Source organism: Heliangelus exortis, unplaced genomic scaffold, assembly GCF_036169615.1.
Source record: "Heliangelus exortis unplaced genomic scaffold, bHelExo1.hap1 Scaffold_99, whole genome shotgun sequence".
Taxonomy (NCBI): Eukaryota; Metazoa; Chordata; class Aves; order Apodiformes; family Trochilidae; genus Heliangelus; species Heliangelus exortis.
Genome location: NW_027286015.1, coordinates 30,453 through 39,018, shown reverse-complemented (window position 1 = coordinate 39,018; position 8,566 = coordinate 30,453). Strand labels below are relative to the sequence as shown.

At 55.3% G+C, this 8,566-nt stretch overlaps 1 long non-coding RNA gene across 2 annotated transcripts; it reads left to right on the top strand.

The window, feature by feature from the left end:
- Positions 1–241: 241 nt before the first annotated feature.
- On the top strand, positions 242–6,899 carry LOC139791067 (uncharacterized). 2 transcript variants are annotated; one of them, XR_011723764.1, is made up of 3 exons: positions 242–389; positions 1,320–1,685; positions 6,877–6,899. It is a non-coding gene; the product is annotated as an uncharacterized lncRNA (long non-coding RNA). The 2 variants fall into 2 exon arrangements; XR_011723763.1 differs by lacking the exon at positions 6,877–6,899 and adding an exon at positions 6,688–6,857.
- The last annotated feature ends 1,667 nt before the right edge of the window (positions 6,900–8,566 follow it).

Sequence of the window (8,566 nt, the reverse complement as noted above, 5' to 3'; positions counted from 1 at the left end):
GGCTATGGGGTGTGGGGCTATGGGCTATGGGCTATGGGCTATGGGCTATGGGATATGGGCTATGGGATGTGGGCTATGGGATATGGGATATGGGCTATGGGCTATGGGATATGGGGTGTGGGCTAAAACCCCAGTGCCAGGGGTTGTCACCACCTCCTGCAGGGCAGGGGACATCACACCCCCAGCCAGCTGGGAGCTGCCCCCAGGAGCTCCCCTCCACGGTGAGGGTTTCCCCTCAGGGTTTGGGGTGCCCTTTTTTCCTGGGCAGCCTGGAGCAGAAGGTGCAGGAGAAGCTGAGGGAATTCTTCACCATCCCACGGCTCCTGGTCAAGGCTCTTTCCCTCTTCCTCATCGAGCTGGTTCAGTTCCTTGGAGAGAGTGTGGTGCAGGTGAGGGGCTCCTGGGGGGGAGCAGGTTGGTTCTACAGCCCCCAAAAAGAGACTTTTCCACCAGATTTATTTCGTTTTTCGTGTCACTGCTTGGTTTCTTTTGCCCTCCCTGGAGGAGCTGCTGGAGCTGTCTCACCGTGGAGGTGTTGGTGGGGAGGTTGTTCAGTCAGGAACAACCAAAACTTGGGTGGTGGAGGTTGAGTGGGGTGAGAACTGGGGGTGTTTGAGCCCTGCCTGGCAGGTTTTGCTCCCCAAAAAGTGTGGTTCCATCCCAAAGGCCCCACTGGGAGCCTTCCCAGGGAGTCTCAGCCTCCTTCCCTTCCAGGATTTCCACCTCCAAACTGGTTTTCCCAGAGGAGCTGTGGCTGCCCCAGACCTGGAGATGGTCACAGCCGTTTGGAGAGGGCTCTGGGCTGGCTGGAGATCCCTCTGCTCACTGCAGGGCCTTTGGGGTCCCCTTCAACCCAACCCGTTCTCTGAATCCTAAATAATTGGGGAGGGAGGGAACTTGAGGTTCTCTGCTCCTCTCCCAAACTTCTCCCACAAAGAGGGATGGGGACTTCCCAGGAGTGACTTGGCCTTCCCAGGGTCCCCAGACACAGGATGGCAAATATTCCTTGGAGGGAAAAAATAATAATAATGATAATAATAATGATAATAATAATGATAATAATAATAATAATAATAATAATAATAATAATAATAATAATAATAATAATAATATAATTAATAATGAAATTAATAATAGAATTAATAATAATAATAGTAAATAATAATAATAACAATAACAATGATAATAATTAAAAATTAATAATAAAATTAATAATAATAATAGTAAATAATAATAATATAATAATAATAATAATAATAATAATAATAATAATAATAATAAAAATCTCTTTTCCCCCCCAATTCCCCCTTGTCCTGCAGGTGCTGCTGGGGGGGTTGCTGAGAGCCATCAGTGAGCAGATCTTGACCCCCCTCCTGGTGATGACTTTTGACAGCCTCCTCCAGCCCCTGCTGCTCTTCCTCCTGAGGATCCTCTGTGCCACCAGGGACCTCCTGGAGCCTCTGCTGGAAATCCTGGGCAGGGTCTGCTCCCAGGGGGCTCTGCTCCTGGGGGCTCTCAGGTTGGTGGAGATCAACCTGCAGAGAGGGCCCCGGGCAGACCCCAGGGGCTGAGCTCCTGCTCCCAGCACTGTCCCGGGAGGAATTCCAAGGAGAAAAAAGCTCTTCCAGCCCTGGAGATGTTGGGAATTCAGCTCCAAGCATCCTCACCTCAACTTGGACTTTTGGGTGGCTTCCAAGTGAGCTCTGCTTTGGGAAAAGGGTGAAACCCACCCCACCCCGAGGCTCCTGCCAGCCCAGCTGCCCTCTAATTAATCTCTGCTTGGTAATTGGGGGGGATTTTCTCTTTGCCCACCCCCAGACCTGATTCCTGGGGGAGCCTTTGTGTTAGGAGAGACCCCAGGAAAAAGTCACCTCAGAACAGCAACCCCCCAAACTCTTCAGAGAAGCTCTGGGGTTTCCCTTCCTCTCCCTGTGGCTTTCGGGTCCCACCAAAGCCCCTCGAGGTCCTGCTGACCATGGGGTGGCCACAAATATTATTATTATTATTATTATTATTATTATTATTATTATTATTATTGGGGAGAAATGGGGTGAATCAGGTAGAGAATCAGGAGTAAAACTGTTTGGATCATGTTGGCTCTTTGTTTAAAACTGTCACCCCCAAAGGAAGCCCAGGAGTCACCTTCTGGTGCTGCTCAGACTCTTCCTGTCAGGAATTTCTCAGCCACCAGGATTGCTCCTGGCCATGGAATGATGCTCTGCCCCTTCCTCAGGACTTTATCCCTGCCTGGAAAAATTCTCCTCATCCAAAGTGCTGTGAGAGAAACGCAGAGGCCCTGCTCTTGGTGACCAAAAAACGTCCCCTCTCTTTTCTCCACAAATTCCTGAGGAATTCGACTCCTTTTCCCAGGAGAAAAGTCCCTTGGGGACAGACACAGCACCTTGCAATTCTGCTCTGGAGTCCCCAGCATCAGAAAAGCTCCTGGTGTGTGTGTCCAGAGCAGCCCCTCAGGTGTAATTAAGGGAGCATTAATTAGGGTTCCCTCATCCCTGGAACCTTTCATGGACACCTTGGGTGGGTTTGGAGCCCCCTGGGCTGGGGGAGGGGTCCCTGGGTTGGCCCCTTGGGACTGGAGGAGCTTTAAGGTCCCCTCCAACCCAAACCCTTCCAGGATTCCATGCTCATTAAGTCAAGGAGCATTAATTAGGGTTCCCTCATCCCTGGAAGCTTTCATGGACACCTTGGGTGGGTTTGAGAGCCCCCTGGGCTGGGGGAGGGGTCCCTTCCCATGGCAGGGGGTTGGAATTAATGAGCTTAAGGTCCCTTTCCCCCCCCCCCAGTCTGTGAGTCTCTGATTTTAAGGATTATTCATCAAATCCCCATTTTCTGTCCCGGGCTGTGTCTCCTCCTGAGGGATTTGTTCCTCCTGAGGGATTTGTTCCTCCTGGGAAGGACTTTCCTGAGTGGTTTCTGCTCCTTTGGTGTCCCCAGCCCCATTTCCTCAGCTCCTGAGGGCAGGGGATGGATTCTCTCCAGGGATCCAAGCCCCCGGGCACCCTCCCCCTCTGGCAGAGCAGCACAGGTCTAGGGGACAGCCAAGAGTTTGGGGGGGATGGGCCAAAAAAACCCCAAAACCCGCAGCGCGTCCCCAGTTCTGCGGTGGGATGAGAATTCTGGGATGAGGTTCAGGGCATTCCCTGGGGAGCAGGAGCTGAGCAGCAGGCAGGGAAACCCAAAGGGAAACCCAAAGGAGACCCAAAGGGAAACCAAAAACTTTTGGAGGGTTTGAGCCTCTCCCCACCCCCCCCTTTTGGGGTCTCCTTCCCCGGCGTCCGCTTGGGAGCGCGTCCCGGCAGGGCTGATCCTCAGCTCCCAGCTCCCTGCTCCCTGCTCCTGGCTTTTTTATGGGCAGGGAAAGGGAGAGGGCAGCTTGTTGGGAACTTCCCAGCCTGTAAGATCATCCGAAGGATTGGGCTGATGGCTTCACCCCCCCTGGCTCCAGGAGCTGGGGGGGTCCCGGACACCCTGACGCCCTATTTGGGTGGGAACGGGAATGGGAATGGGAATGGGAATGGGATGAGCTGGGAGGCTCCAGGAGGAGCTGGGGACCCACGGGGGGGGGTGACTGAGGGATTGGAGAGAGCTGGAGATGAGGAGGAGGAGGAGGAGGAGGAAGGAACCCCCAGCTGGATCTGATCCCTGGGGATGGGATGTCCAGGGTGCCGGGATGGCCTCGTGGGTGTCAGAGCACTCCGTGGGGGGGTCACTGGGGACACACATGGGTGTCCTCGGGGTCTTTCTTTGGGTGGGGGGCACCCATCCCCCACTCCCCCAACCTTTCCAGGAGTAAATGATCCAAAAAGAAAAAAAAAACCAAAAAAAAAAAAAAAAAAAACAAACCCCAAACCTCAAAGCAGCGTTTGGAGGAAGGGATTTATTTGGGGTTTGGTTTGGGGTTTCCTTGCCTGGGTTTGGCTGGAAATTTGCCTTAATGATTTAATGATTTCACTGCTTCTCATTAAATCCACCTCCCCCGGGACCAGGAATTCCTTTTTTAACATCTATTTAATTTTTTTTTTTTTTTTTTTTTTTTTTTTTTATGGGGCTAAAGCTGCAAATCGGCTCCAGCTGAGAAAATTCCAACACCTGGGAGTGGGGGGAGGGAGTTTGTGTCCTGCTGGACCAGCAGCAAACCCCCCCCAGGACAGGATCCCTGTATCCCCCCCCCCCTTGGGACAGGATCCCTGTATCCCCCTCCCTGGGACAGGATCCCTGTATCCCCCCCCCCTGGGACAGGATCCCTGTATCCCCCCCAGGACAGGATCCCTGTATCCCCCCCCCCCCCGGGACAGGATCCCTGTATCCCCCCCCCTGGGACAGGATCCCTGTATCCCCCCCCAGGACAGGATCCCTGCATCCCCCCCAGGACAGGATCCCTGTATCCCCCCAGGACAGGATCCCTGCATCCCCCCCGGGACAGGATCCCTGCATCCCCCCCAGGACAGGATCCCTGTATCCCCCCCCAGGACAGGATCCCTGTATCCCCCCCAGGACAGGATCCCTGCATCCCCCCCAGGACAGGATCCCTGCATCCCCCCCGGGACAGGATCCCTGTATCCCCCCCAGGACAGGATCCCTGCATCCCCCCCGGGACAGGATCCCTGCATCCCCCCCAGGACAGGATCCCTGTATCCCCCCCCAGGACAGGATCCCTGTATCCCCCCAGGACAGGATCCCTGCATCCCCCCCAGGACAGGATCCCTGCATCCCCCCCAGGACAGGATCCCTGCATCCCCCCCGGGACAGGATCCCTGTATCCCCCCCAGGACAAGGGGACACATCCCACCCTGCAGCCCCCCAACCAGCACCTCCCAGGGACCCCCGAGTCCCCCAGTGCCCTGCTGGGAGGGCTGGAGCTGGGACTGGAAATGGGAAAAGCTTCTGGAAAACCCCAAAAATGCTGCAAGGGCTCCCTGGGATCCAGGCTGAGGGATTGGGGTTGTTCAGCCTGGAGAAGAGGAGGCTCCCAGGTGAGCTCAGAGCAACCTTCCAATGTCTGAAGGGGCTCCAAGAAAGCTGGGGGAGGGCTTTGGACACGGGGGGGTAGGGAGAGGAGAAGGGAAATGGGTTAAAACTTGGAGAGAAAGGGGAGATTGAGGTTGGAGATGGGGAGGAAATTCTGGAATTGGAGGGTGGGGAGAGCCTGGCCCAGGTTGTCCAAGGAAGTTGTGGCTGCCCCATCCCTGGCAGTGTCTCAGGTCAGGTTGGATGGGGCTTGGAGCCCCCTGGGCTGGTGGGAGGTGTCCCTGCCCATGCAGGGGTTGGGACTGGATGAGCTTTGAGGTCCCTTCCAACCCAAACCATTCCAGGATTCTGTGAAATTCCCAAAGCTCTTCAGGAGAAGCCTGAAGGGAACAGACACTGTGCTCATTAAAGTGCTGCTGGAAGATGAGGCTGCTTTAAAGAAAAGGGTTCAGGGAGACCTCAGAGCACCTTCCAGTGCCTGAAGGGGCTCCAGGAAAGCTGGGGAGGGACTTGGGACAAGGGCCTGGAGGGATGGGACCCTCCGAGGGGGAAGGGTTTCCAGCTGGGAGAGGGGAGATGGAGAGGAGATCTTGGGCAGGGAGGGAGGGAGAGAGGGAGGGAGGGAGGGAGGGAGGGAGGGAGGGAGGGAGGGAGGGAGGGAGGGAGGGAGGGAGAAATTGTTTGGGGTGAGGGTGCTGAGCTTTAGAACCAGGTTGCCCAGGAAAAGAGTCTCTGCCCCATCCCTGGCAGTGTTCAAAGCCAGGTTGGATGGGGCTTGGAGCAATCTGGGAGGGAGGTGTCCCTGCCCATGGCAGGGGGGTTGGAATGAGCTGAGCTTTCAGTTCTCTTCCAACCCAAACCATTCCAGGATTCTGTTTCTTGGGCAGGGAGGGAGGGAGAAATTGTTTGGGGTGAGGGTGCTGAGCCCCTGGGTGCCCAGGTTGCCCCCAGAAGCTGTGGCTGCCCCATCCCTGGAGGGGTTGAAGGTTGGATGGGGCTTGGAGCCCCCTGGGCTGGGGGAGGGGTCCCTGCATTGTCCCCTTGGGACTGGAGGAGCTTTAAGGTCCCTTCCAACCCAAACCCTTCCAGGATTCCCTGCTCATTAAGTCAAGGAGCATTAATTAGGGTTCCCTCATCCCTGGAAGCTTTCATGGACACCTTGGGTGGGTTTGGAGCCCCCTGGGCTGGGGGAGGTGTGGGGGGCACTGGGTGGGATTTCAGGTCCCTCCAAGCCAACCCCTTTTGGGATTCTCTCAGCTGTGGGGTTGGGGACTCAGCTCAGGCTCTGACTCCACTGAAAACCACGTTGATCCTGCAGGGAGCAGAGTGAGGCTGAGTCAGGGCTCATGCCAGGGCCTTCTCCAGGAGTTCCCAGCAGGAGAAGCTCAGCTCCAAGGGGAACTGGGATCCAAATCTCTCCCCGGTGAGGCCCAAGTGAGCCCAAAGCTCTGCCCGAGGGAGAGGAGCAGAATTCCTTCAGCCTTCCTCAGGGCAGAGCTGAGGGATCCCCCCCAGCCAGGCCGGGGCTCAGCTCCTCCTGCCAGAGCCAAACTCTGCCTGGGATCCTCTGGGACCCATCCAGGAGCTTCACCCCACAGCCCCATTCCTCAGGGACACCCGAGGGGCCCGGGCATGGGGTCAGGAACACACATTTCATCACTAAAATCGGGGGTTTTTTGGGTTTCCGTTTTTTTTTTGCAGGAACTAAGTCATCTCTTTTTTGATGAGCTAAAGGCACCCCTCAGCCCTGAGGGGCCTGAAAACCCCCTCATGGTGGCTGCTGCTCCTTTCCTCATGGAGCCTGAGGGGCCCTGCAGCCTGGGATGGGCTTAGGAAGACACATTTGATCACTAAAATAATGATTTTTTTTTTGTTTTTTTTCGTTTTCAGGACCTAAGTCATCTCTTTTTTTATGAACTAAAGGCACCCTCAGCCCTGAAGGGCCTGAAAACCCCCTCATGGTGGCTGCTGCTCCATGGGGTCCCTGGGGCAGTGCTGAGGTTACAGGGGGGACATGGGGGTGACCACACTGCAGGTGGGTGCTGCTGGGTTGGGTTCCAATACACCCAAACCAGAGACCCCTGGAGACACCTGGGGTGGGAAACACCTTAAAATCATGGAGTCCAACATTCCCCACCCCATGTCCCTCATCCCCACATCCCCAGGCTCTGAAACCCCTCCAGGGATGATGGGGACTCCAGCCCTGCCCTGGGCAGCCTGGGCCAGGCCCTGACAACCCTTTCCAGGGAGAAATTCTTCCCCAGCTCCAACCTAAACCTCCCCTGGCACCACTTGAGTTGTGCCAAAAGTTCCTCTTGTCCCATCCCTTGTTCCTTGGGAGCAGAGCCCGACCCCCCCTGGCTCCAACCTCCTCTCAGGGGGTTGCAGAGAGCCACAAGGTCTCCCCTCAGCCTCCTCTGCTCCAGGATCAACACCCCCAGGTCCTCAGCTGCTCCTCACAACTTCTCCAGACCCTTCTCCATGTTTTCCAGCCCCTTTCCCAGCTCCCTCACCCTCTGGACACTCTCCGTCCCCTCCACCTTCCCGTCCTTTCCCGAGGGATCGCATTGTGACCGCGTGGATCCCCAAAATAACCCTGAGGTTATCCCCCCCCCTCACCCACCGAGCTGACAGCACTTTTTATAAATACATTTTCAGCCCCGGAGCCCTGACAGGGGGCGTTTCGGTTTTGGTTTTTATTTATTTATTTATTTATTTATTCCTGTGTTTTATTTTTATTTTCCCCCAACCCTTCCGTTTCCCATTCCCGTGATGCCATCGCCAGGGAATGTCCCTCCCACCTCAGCTCCCGTTTTTACCCGGTCACCACCCCCCTCCCCCAGCAGCATCACGTTGCTGGTTAATCCCGGCCTTGCCTCAGCCTCCCGGGACACATCCAACCCTCCTCCTGTTCCTTTTCCTCCTCCTCCTCCTCCTCCTTTTCCTTCTCCTTCTGCTCCTCCTTCTCCTCCTTTTCCTTTCTCCTTCTCCTTTTCCTTTCTCCTTCTCCTCCTATCTCCTTCTTCTGCTCCTGCTTCTCCTCCTCCTCCTTTTCCTCTCCTTTTCCTTCTCCTTCTGCTCCTCCTTCTCCTTTTCCTTTCTCCTTCTCCTTTTCCTCTCTCCTTCTCCTACTGTCTCCTTCTCCTTCTCCTTCTCCTTTTCCTTTCTCCTTCTCCTTCTCCTTTTCCTTTCTCCTTCTCCTTCTCCTTTCTCCTTCTCCTTTCTCCTTCTCCTTCTCCTCCTGTCTCCTGCTTCTCCTCCTTCTCCTTTTCCTCTCTCCTTCTCCTTCTCCTCCTGTCTCCTGCTTCTCCTCCTTCTCCTTTTCCTCTCTCCTTCTCCTTTCTCCTTCTCCTTCTCCTCCTGTCTCCTGCTTCTCCTCCTTCTCCTTTTCCTCTCTCCTTCTCCTTTTCCTTTCTCCTTCTCCTTTCTCCTTCTCCTCTCTCCTTCTCCTTTTCCTTTCTCCTTCTCCTTTTCCTCTCTCCTCCTCCTGTCTCCTGCTTCTCCTCCTTCTCCTTTTCCTCTCTCCTTCTCCTTTTCCTTTCTCCTCCTCCTCCTTCTCCTCCTCCTCCTCCTCCTCTCC